General features: G+C 49.5%; 6 non-coding genes across 6 annotated transcripts; 3 read left to right on the forward strand and 3 right to left on the reverse strand.

The window, feature by feature from the left end:
- Positions 1-616: 616 nt before the first annotated feature.
- Positions 617-687, forward strand: SJAG_16034. Its single transcript has one exon. It is a non-coding gene; the product is annotated as a tRNA-Gln (tRNA).
- Positions 688-974: 287 nt separating this feature from the next.
- SJAG_16035 lies at positions 975-1,072 on the reverse strand. Its single transcript has one exon. It is a non-coding gene; the product is annotated as a tRNA-Ser (tRNA).
- Positions 1,073-2,039: 967 nt separating this feature from the next.
- Positions 2,040-2,155, forward strand: SJAG_16036. Its single transcript has one exon. It is a non-coding gene; the product is annotated as a tRNA-Pro (tRNA).
- Positions 2,156-10,202: 8,047 nt separating this feature from the next.
- On the forward strand, positions 10,203-10,273 carry SJAG_16037. The gene has a single exon. It is a non-coding gene; the product is annotated as a tRNA-Gln (tRNA).
- Positions 10,274-10,479: 206 nt separating this feature from the next.
- Positions 10,480-10,570, reverse strand: SJAG_16038. The gene has a single exon. It is a non-coding gene; the product is annotated as a tRNA-Met (tRNA).
- Positions 10,571-10,575: 5 nt separating this feature from the next.
- On the reverse strand, positions 10,576-10,675 carry SJAG_16039. Its single transcript has one exon. It is a non-coding gene; the product is annotated as a tRNA-Ser (tRNA).
- Positions 10,676-11,313: the final 638 nt, after the last annotated feature.

The raw sequence follows: 11,313 nt of genomic DNA on the forward strand, positions 1-11,313 counted from the left end.
TGCGCAACTTTTTGGAGATCATATACGACGAGCATCCTGTGTCCAATAGTGCTCGGCAAGGGTGTCCTTCGATTTCGCATTTAACACATGGTGTGGCTGGGACGCGAGCAACAAGGAGGTACTGGTCCATTGAGAAGAGCCAGTTGTCCAATTCGATCACGTCGTTGGTTCCTGCGTAGGTGGTGGGGCGGATGATCCAGGGGCGGGAGTTGTTGACGTTCGTGGAAGTCCATTGTCACTTTGGTGCCGGTTGTCTCGGTTCCATGCCTGTTTTGAAATGAAACCAGGAAAGGATGGTAGTTCGGTTTAATTTTCAAGGGCGTAGCCAGTCATTTGCTGCTCTTCTTCTTGCATCATCAATAGAAAGTATTTGATGAGAAAGAGAAGAGAAGTGTTGCCGGCATCGCAATAGTACAAAAGACGCGACGTAACATTTAGATAGCTGTCGAAGAATAAACTGAATCGATCAATATACATTCAAGAAAGTATAACGTTCGCTAAGTCAAAGCTTCTTCAAGCTATAGCTGTAGCTATAGCTATAGAAGGATGAGTTGGAGTAGTGAGCAAGGTTTCGACACCAAGTGAAATGGGGTGGGGCCGTGACACGGGCGAAGAGGGTTGTATGGTGTAACGGTTAGCACGCGAGATTCTGATTCTCGAGACCTGGGTTCGATCCCAGTACGACCTTTGTGTGTGCGGAGCGCGCGTTTCTGTTTTTACTGTGCATCGCTGTGCCGTCTGTTTTCTCTTTCTTTGTTTGCTTTTTGTTTGCTTTACTCCTTTCCTTTGCTTTTGCTTTTGCTTTTTCCGCGCTCCACTTTGTCCGCGCTCCTACCTTGCCTTGCAGATGTGCGGCCGCTGCTTCAGACGAAGCAAAAGTTGCGAGGCCAGGTTCGATCCTGGGACCTACGGGTTGCGACGCTTCTCTGTTCGTATGAGCCCGTCGGAGTTCCACTCTCCTACCTCGCACACCCCGTCACCAGCAGGATTGAACCTGCGCGGGCAGAGCCCATTAGATGCCACGATACTTGCCTATTCGAGTCTAACTCCTTAACCACTCGGACATAGTGACTGTGCCGTGCTCTCTCTCTCCCTATCCTTACATCCCTTATACTCCTCAATCCATCATCGCCTTCGCCTTTTTCCTGTCACGGAACTAGCAGTCGCATACGAGCTGCTTTACGGTTCATTATGCAATGCAATGCGGGCCGTGCTCTGTTTCCTCCCATTGTGGATTTGCGTTGCCTTACTTGGTTCTTTTTCGTCGGCTCCGCTGGTGCCGTTGATCTGTATACTATGGACAGCGCTGTCTGGAGACAAAGTAAAAAAAAGGGGAAAAGGAAAGCAGAATCAAGCAGAATCAAGATAGATAAAACATAAAGCATAAAACATAACATAAAACATAAAACATAAAACATAACATAAAGCATTGAATAAAATAAAAAATAAAAATAAATAAATAAAAATTAAAGTAAAGTAAAGTAAATAAAATAAAATAAAAGTAAAATAAAATAAGATAGATAGAGTTGAATAGATTAGATTAGAATAGAATAGAATAAATAAAATAAATAAAATAAAGCAAAAAATAAATAAAAAGAAAAGAAAGACGGCTTGGGAAAAGGATCCTGGGACTTTGTCAGCACCGTTGCTTTTGGTGCTAGTCGCTGACAACCACCCAAACATGTTACGCGTCGACTAAGATGCGGCGAGTGCGAAACGAGCACCAGGCACAAAGACGACAGCTGCCCCAAGGATCTTCGCATTACAAGTGCGATGCTGTACCACTAAGCCATAGGGGCATTTCCGCTCGTGTACATCCCACCGTCCTTCCATATTCCGTACTCGGTCGCCGAAATCACACCGCGGCGCACAACCGACCGCCTCACACCTCACACCTCACACCCTCACACCTCACTGCTCACTGACCAGCACTTGGCACTTGGCTCACTGCTCAGCACTTGGCACTTGCTGCGCATGCGCAATGAGCCGCCGAAGCAAAGTAAACAGGTCACACACAGGGCACCAGCCACACAGGTGTCGGCCTAATAGTGTAGTGGTTAACATACCTCTTTCGGGTAGTCCCCCCTTCCCTTTGCGAGGAATTAGAGGTGATCCCTGGTAGAGGTGATCCCTGGTTCGAATCCTGGTTAGGCCCGCTTCTCTGTAAGAGAACGCAACTTGCTTATTCTGAGAAAGTAATGCTCCTGAGAAGTATGCTCCATTATATTGCACCTTTTCGTTCTGCTTTATGCACTACTGAAATACAATGATCGCGGGAGTCTTGCTGTAAGTGCAAGTCGCAAGCACACAATGATCGCGGGAGTCTTGCAGTGTAAGAGAGTGGAACCTGGCTCGTAAGTGTAAGAGAGTGGAACTGGAACCTGGCTCGTTACATCGCAGTAGTCCTGTTGGTCTGAATCCGTAGTTTGCTTTGAAGGGGGAACCCCTATGGACGAGTGTGGTGTGTCGTTGTGAGCATATCTGTCGCGGGCAACGCCGACTACCATTGTTCCGCGTGATCCAGAGTCAGTTCCTGAGCATGGTCTCGATTGTCCGAATGGCGCGTTCCGACTGTCCGCCTTTGGGGATGGTTTGTGTGGACATGAGCAACTTCGTTCCTAACGGTTGAAGTGCCTGCCAGAACCGTGAGCAGCAGCGCGGGTCTCTGTCCGAGAGAATGGACTGTGGTCTTCCGTGAAGTCTGAAGATGTTCTCAAACACAAGTCGGCGACCTGTTGTGCCGTCACGGTCTCCTTGCACGGGATCGGGTGTACCATCTTTGCAGTCTGTCTGTTATGACCAATAGGAATCGTTTCCATTCTTGCTTGAAGTCGACAGTGTCCGGTAAAGTCCATAGCGATGGATTGCCAGGGAGTAATGGGATTTCCATTGGCTGAAGGAGTCCTTGAGGAGGCCTTTGGCTTGAGGACTTGGAACCTGGCACGTTGGGCATTTCTGGTCCAGTCCTCAACGTCCTCGTCATCCGTGGCCGGTAGAAGGAGCGCGCTAGTTTTGCATAGGTCCTATTGGCTCCGGAGTGTCCCGCGATTGGTGAGTCGTGGTGATCGTGGAGTGTTAGCTCCCAAATAACCATCACTTGACGCAAAGTTTCCAGTCGCTTTCCGAGTTTACAAGAATAGTAGTCTGTTTTCCCATTTGTATTTGACTATTGGTGAGTTGTGCGGGTCTCGTTTCCTGCTCGCAGATTGTCAATGATGTCTTTGAGGTCCTTAGTATCTTCGGCGTCGTACGCTCCTCGGATGTTGTCCAGGTCTCCTCGTCTTGGATGGGCGAGATTGCGTTTAGTTGTACGCGAGAGAGAGCGTCGGCTACCACGTTTTCTTTCCTTCCTTGTAAACGATCTCCATGTCAAAGTCAGCGAGAAAGTCAATCCAGCGTCTCTGTCGGTCGTTTCTTCTGGGTGTGGAGGTGTTGTAGTGAGCGGTGGTCCGTGTAGACCGTGAATGTCATGGACCATGCCTTAGTCCAGTGTAAGGCCGTGGTCCATGGCCGAGTGGTTCCTTGTCGTGCACAGGGTAGTTGAGTTCATGCACGTTGAGCTTCGCTGACTCGAACGCGCATGGGTGTCCGTCTTGTGTGAGTACTGCGCCCACAGCCTTGGCGTCCTCGCTGGCGTCGGTGTTGACTTCGAAGTTGCCGTGAGGGTTGGCACCTTGAGGCACGGTGCAGAGCAGAGATCCTGTTTGAGTCTACAAAGGCGGTCTGCATCTCCTGTGTTCCGATAGCGGGGCTGCAATGTCTGAGAAGTTCTTGACAACTTTCTTGTAGAAATTAGCCAGTCCGAGGAAGGACTGTAGGTCTTTAACGGTCTTCGGGGGGTGGAAGTGTTTGACCGTGTCCACGAGTTTTGGGTTTGTCTTGATAATTCCGCCGCCCACAACGTATCCGAGGTAGTCGATTCCTTTTGGAAGAAACTGCATTTCTTTCGGTTGGCGTAGAGTTTATTTTTTCGAAGTCGGTCAATCACGGTTTCTAAGTGTTGCTTGTGTGTCTGGTCCGTTGATTGTATCAGTGTCTTGCTCATTGTACAACGCAAGTGTCCAGGAGGTCACGGAAGATGTCGTTCATTAGTGTTTGAAAGGTCGCTGGGGCATTCGTAAGTCCAAAGGGCATCACTTTAAATTCATAGTGGCCATAGCGGGTGCGGAATGCTGTTTATAGCAGTCCTCTGCTGCAACTCTGATCTGATGGTATCCCGACTTCAGATCCAGCTTGCTGAAGACGCGTGCATTGTAGCTCCTATCCAAGAGTTCATCGATGAGGGGCAGCGCGTATCGGTTCTTTATCGTCTGATCGTTGAGTGCGCGGTAATCGATGCACATGCGCAATGATCCGTCCTTTTCTTTGCAAATAGTACCGGTGCTCCGTAAGGTGACGTAGATGGTGCAATCTTACCGTCTTGGCTGAGTTCTTCCAGTTGTTTCCGTAATTCTTGTAGTTCCGGCTGCGACAGTCTGTAAATGTTCCGATGCACCGGCTGTGCTCCTGGGACAAGGGGGGATCCGATGGTCGACCGAGCGTTTGGGTGGGAGTCCTGAGGGGACAAAGACATCCGGGAACTTGTTTGTGATCCGTTGGCTTGTTTCGTCGGGTTCCGTGGTGGTTTCTTCCGTGTCTGAGTCGTCCGTGAAGGAGAGAGTTGCGCTCAGGATAAGGTCCGTTGATTGTATCAGTGTCTTGCGGCTTATCCGATACCAATCTCTTACTACATCTCCGACTCTTGCCACACAAGGCAGTCACTTACAGAACCCACAGCCGATTGGGCAAAGATTCATCATCGATGGATTAGATTACAACATTTTATTAGTATAAAAACCATAGGAAATTAGCAACAGAAAATCAATCTTTTTTCCCCAGAAAACCAAGTTCCACTCTCTTACACTTGGTTGCGAGGCTTACAACAATTCGCCACAAAAAGACCCACAGTGAAAATTTTTCCAAAGAACCCTCAGTCACAATGTCGAACTCAGGACTCAGTAACACAAAGCCATGGATCACCAAACCCCAGACCTTCAACGGAATGCTGGGATCATCGAACTAGACAACTGGATCTTCTCCATGGACCAATATCTCCTCGTCGCCCGTGTTCCCGCCAACGAACAAGCCATCGTCGCCAGCACGTTCTTCACTGACAGCGCGCTCCTCTGGTACAGAACGACCCCGGACCTTGCGGACTCAGCCGCTCTTGGACAACTCTCGTGGGAAACTCTCAAGGAAGACTTGAAGAGCTTCTTCACCCCGATCGACTCCACTCGCCGTCTCCGTGACGAATTCCACGACTGCAAACAGACGACGAGTGTAAACGCCTTTGTTTTGGAGCTCCGGCGCCTACAACTGTTGCTTGATCTATCCGCAGAGCAGCTAATGGACCAGTTCATGCGCGGACAAAACCCAGCATCCGCCGCGAACTCCACCTCCGCCGCCCCACGAAGCTCCAAGAGGCTATCCAAATAGCCGAATACTTGGACGGAGAACCCACTCCCACTGCCCTCTACCCAGCAACCGGATTTGTTGGGCGCGAAACACAGAGCTATGGAGACCCGATGCAGGTGGACGCCGTCCGCTTGAAACCATTGACCCCCGATGAACGCCGCCGAATGTACGAGGAGGGCAGATGCTTTCGCTGCCGCCAACTAGGCCACCTGGCCCGCTTCTGCCCCAAGTTTAACAAACCCCGCGCGGAAACAACTGCCACGGTAAGAGCCGCGGACGTGGAGCAAGCAAGCGACAACAGCACCACCAGCACCCCCAGCCGTCTCCAGGAAGTCCATAGCAATGAAATGAAGTCTTCCCAGTACATTGCAATGAGCGGTGAGCATCCGACGAGCCTGACCAATACGGAGAAAGCCACGGTACAAACAGAAGTACAACCATTGTTCAGCGGAAGGTTGTGGACGGAAAGTCCCAACCAGGAGACCACCCCAATCGTGGAGTGTACAATCTCGGGGCAAACTTGTCATGCATTGTTGGACACAGGCTGCTCCACATATATTATTTCTGACAACATGGTTCGCAAGCTGCAACTCCCAACGCGACCTATCCCCATTCGGAAGGTGCTATTGGCGTCAAACACTAAGGACACCGTTCAAATCACGGAACAGACATTAGAGGTACCGGTGAAAATTGCAACACTGACAATCAAGAAGACCTTCTTTGTCCTTCCCAATCTCGACCGCCTCGGAATCATCTTAGGAATCCCGTTTGGCGCGAGTTCGGCGTCAAACTTGATGACAAGAACGACGGCGTCACCGTCCAAGACCGTCTCTTTGTGCCATTCAGCCGGCCCAGGAAAGCCGCCCCAGTCAGCTCGTTCATGCTCGACGTAGTCTCACGGAAACAATGCAAAGGGACCTCAATGACACGGACTCCCAGGAATTCACCTTTGCGCAGCGATGGCGCTCAACATGAACGATGAACTGACCCAGAGGTAACAGCAACAGACACACCGGACAACTACGCCCCCGATGCGAAGAAAATCCTAAGGGAATTCGAGGATGTTTTCGTTGATCAATTACCCTCTGGACTCCCGCCTAAACGCACGGTCGACCACTGCATTCCCCTCGTCCCAGGCGCACAACCAGTCCACCGCAACATCTACCGCCTTTCCCAACCGGAGCTAGAGGAACTCCGCCGACAACTGACCGACCTCAGTGAGAGCGGGAAGATTACGCCCTCGACATCACCTTATGGCGCCCCAGTACTCTTCGTAAAGAAAAGGACGGAACATTACGCATGTGCATCGACTACAGAGCACTCAACGAACAAACGGTCAAGAACCGATACGCGCTGCCCCTCATTGACGAACTGCTGGACAGAATTTACAACGCACGCGTCTTCAGCAAGTTGGATCTGAAGTCGGGTTATCACCAAATCAGGATCGCTGCAGAGGACTGCTACAAAACGGCATTCCGCACACGCTATGGACACTACGATTTAAGGTGATGCCATTTGGACTTACCAATGCCCCAGCGACCTTTCAAACGCTAATGAATGACATTTCCGTGACCTCCTGGACATCTGCGTGGTCGTCTACTTGGATGACATTCTGGTGTTTTCCCCGGATGAGAAGACACACAGACAACACTTGAAAACCGTGATTGACCGACTCCGGCAAAACAAACTTTACGCCAACCGAGAAAAGTGCAGCTTCTTCCAAAGGGAATCGACTACCTGGGATACGTTGTGGGAGGCGGAATTATCAAGACAAACCCGAAACTCGTGAACGCAGTCAAACACTTCCCACTCCCAAAGACTGTTAAGGACCTACAGTCCTTCCTTGGATTGGCTAATTTTACAAAAAATTCGTCAAGAACTTCTCAGACATTGCAGCCCCGCTCTCGGAACATAGTGGCTCCAACAAGTCTTCGCCAAACACAAGGAAACTCCCATGGACCCAGGAGATGCAGGCCGCCTTCAATAGACTCAAACAGACCTCTGCTCCGCACCATGCCTCAAGGTGCCCAACCCGCACGGCGACTTTGAAGTTAACACCGACGCCAGCGAGGACGCCAAGGCTGTGGGCGCAGTACTCACGCAAGACGGACACCCATGCGCGTTTGAGTCAGCAAAGCTCAACGTTCACGAACTCAACTACCCGTGCACGACAAGGAACTACTCGCCGTCGTGCACGCACTGAAGAAATGGAGACCCTTCTTGCTAGGAAAACGTTTCACAGTGTACTCGGACCATCGCTCACTCCAACATATAAAGACACAGAAACACCTCAACGACCGACAGAGACGTTGGATGGAATTCTTATCGGACTTCGACATGGAAATCGTTTACAAAGAAGGAAAAAAGAACGTAGTCGCCGACACACTATCGAGAATCAACATCAACGCCATCGCGCCTATCCCCGACGAAGAAGACCTGGACAATATCCGAGAGGCTTACGACACAGAAGACACTAAGGATTTCAAGGACATCATTGACAACCTACGAGCAGGAAACGAGGACCCACACAACACACCGATAGTCAAGTACAAATGGGAAAACGGATTACTGTTCTTCAGGAACAACTCGGAAAGCGACTGGAGACTCTGCGTCGCAGGAAGAAAAATAGGACAAGCTACTCCACGACCACCACGACTCACCGATCGCCGGACACTTCGGAACCAACAGGACATATGCAAAATAGCGCGCTCATTCTACTGGCCACGGATGACGAAGGACGTCGAGGACTGGACCAGAAATGTCCAACGTGCCAGGTTTCCAAGTCCTCTAACCAAAGGCCTCAAGGACTCCTCCAGCCCATGGAAATTCCATCCCTCCCTGGCAATCGATCGCCATGGACTTCACTGGACCACTGCCGACTTCGAACAAAATGGAAATGACTTTTATGGTCGTTACAGACAGACTAACTAAGATGGTGCACCTAATCCCGTGCAAAGAGACCGTGACGGCACAACAGGTCGCCGACTTGTTCTTCGAGAATATCTTCAGAATCCACGGAAGACCACAGTCTATTGTCTCGGACAGGGATCCCCGCTTCCGTTCTCGTTTTTGGCAAGCGCTTCAGCGACAGCTAGGAACGAAGCTGCTCATGTCCACTACCAACCACCCCCAAACGGATGGACAATCGGAGCGCACCATCCGGACAATCAAAACCATGCTACGGAATTACACCTTGGACCACGCAGAACAATGGGAATCAGCTCTACCAGCGATAGAGTACGCCTATAACGATACACCACACTCGTCCATCGGAGTTTCTCCATTCGAAGCGAACTACGGATTTAGACCCACCGGACTTACAGTGGCAAACCCAAGCACAAACCCCGCATCGGACACATACTTGAAAAACTCAGCGATATCATTACTCGGATCAAGGACACCATCCACGGAGCCCAAGAGGAACAGCGGAAGATCGCGGATGCTCGCAGAAGGGCTGTCGACGAGGACATTACCCCAGGAACCCACGTCTTGCTCCAACGACGCAAAACAAGCTTCCCTAAGTTGGAAAGACTCTACGACGGACCGTTCCTTGTCACTGAAAACCAAGCCCCAACACCGTGACACTTAAGTTCCCTGAAGGATCCCGAGCACACCCCGTTGTGAACATCAGCCGAGTCAAGCGCTGGCATGGACCATTGCCAGAAGAAGCGACACAACCAGAAACCGATGAACTCGTGGAAGAACCCCGGCGAGGAACCGTGCTCCAGGAAGGACTCATCGACTCAGAACCGTACTTTCTCGTTCATTGGTGGGGAACACCAGAAGAAGACGATACTTGGGAGCGACCCGAGGACCTCGACTCAAGAGACTTACGACGCTCCACGGCGAACCGTCCGCAAACGGATGGGCAGAGCGAGAGAACGATCCATATCCGATACCAATCTCTTACTACATCTCCGACTCTTGCCACACAAGGCAGTCACTTACAGAACCCACAGCCGATTGGGCAAAGATTCATCATCGATGGATTAGATTACTGCATTTCTTTCGGTTGGCGTAGAGTTTATTTTTTCGAAGTCGGTCAATCACGGTTTCTAAGTGTTGCGCTCAGTCTCTTACAGTATCAGTGTCTTGCTCATTGTACAACGCGGGGCTTGATTTCCCGGGTTGGTAGAAGCAAGCGCTGCGCAACTTTTTGGAGATCATATACGACGAGCATCCTGTGTCCAATAGTGCTCGGCAAGGGTGTCCTTCGATTTCGCATTTAACACATCGTTGGCTGGGACGCGAGCAACAAGGAGGTACTGGTCCATTGAGAGAGCCAGTTGTCCAATTCGATCACGTCGTTGGTTCCTGCGTAGGTGTGGGCGGATGATCCAGGGCGGGAGTGACGTTCGTGGAAGTCCATTGTCACTTTGGTGCCGGTTGTCTCGGTTCCATGCCTGTTTGAAATGAAACCAGGAAAGGATGGTAGTTCGGTTTAATTTCAAGGGCGTAGCCAGTCATTTGCTGCTCTTCTTCTTGCATCATCAATAGAAAGATTTGATGAGAAAGAGAAGAGAAGTGTTGCCGGCATCGCAATAGTACAAAAGAGCGACGTAACATTTAGATAGCTGTCGAAGAATAAACTGAACCGATCAATATACATTCAAGAAAGTATAACGTTCGCTAAGTCAAAGCTTCTTCAAGCTATAGCTGTAGCTATAGCTATAGAAGGATGAGTTGGAGTAGTGAGCAAGGTTTCGACACCAAGTGAAATGGGGTCGAACCGTGACACGGGCGAAGAGGGTTGTATGGTGTAACGGTTAGCACGCGAGATTCTGATTCTCGAGACCTGGGTTCGATCCCAGTACGACCTTTGTGTGTGCGGAGCGCGCGTGCGTTTCTGTTTTTACTGTGCATCGCTGTACCTGTACCGTGCCGTCTGTTTTCTCTTTCTTTGTTTGCTTTACTCCTTTCCGCTTGCTTTTACTTTTGCTTTTGCTTTGTCCGCGCTCCTACCTTGCCTTGCACCGGCTGCATCTGCCCCGAGATGTGCGGCCGCTGCTTCAGACGAAGCAAAAGTTGCGAGGCCAGGTTTCGATCCTGGGACCTACGGGTTGCGACGCTTCTCTGTTCGTATGAGCCCGTCGGAGTTCCACTCTCCTACCTCGCACACCCCGTCACCAGCAGGATTTGAACCTGCGCGGGCAGAGCCCATTAGATGCCACGAATACTTGCCTATTCGAGTCTAACTCCTTAACCACTCGGACATAGTGACTGTGCCGTGCTCTCTCTCTCCCTATCCTTACATCCCCTTATACTCCTCAATCCATCATCGCCCTTCGCCTTTTTCCCTTGTCACGGAACTAGCAGTCGCATACGAGCTGCTTTACGGTTCATTATGCAATGCAATGCGGGCCGTGCTCTGTTTCCTCCCACTTGTGGATTTGCGTTGCCTTACTTGGTTTCTTTTTCGTCGGCTCCGCTGGTGCCGTTGATCTGTATACTATGGACAGCGCTGTCTGGAGCATAAAAAAAAAGGGAAAAAGGAAAAAGGAAAAAGGAAAAGCAGAATCAAGATAGAAATAAAGATAAAAAATAAAACATAAAACATAACATAAAACATAAAACATAAAATAAAATAAAATAAAATAAAATAAAATAAATAAAATAAATAAAAAATTAAAGTAAAATAAATAAATAAAAAATTAAAGTAAAGTAAAATAAAATAAAATAAAAGTAAAATAAAAGTAAAATAAAAATAAGATAGAGTTGAATAGATTAGATTAGAATAGAATAGAATAGAATAAAATAAAATAAAAACCAAACCAAAATAAATAAAAGAAAAGAAAAACAGCGCAGCGGCTTGCAAAAGGATCCTGGGACTTTGCTAGCACTGTTGCTTTGGTGCTAGTC

The sequence above is a fragment of the Schizosaccharomyces japonicus genome (genome assembly GCF_000149845.2).
Source record: "Schizosaccharomyces japonicus yFS275 unplaced genomic scaffold supercont5.1, whole genome shotgun sequence".
Lineage (NCBI taxonomy): Eukaryota > Fungi > Ascomycota > Schizosaccharomycetes > Schizosaccharomycetales > Schizosaccharomycetaceae > Schizosaccharomyces > Schizosaccharomyces japonicus.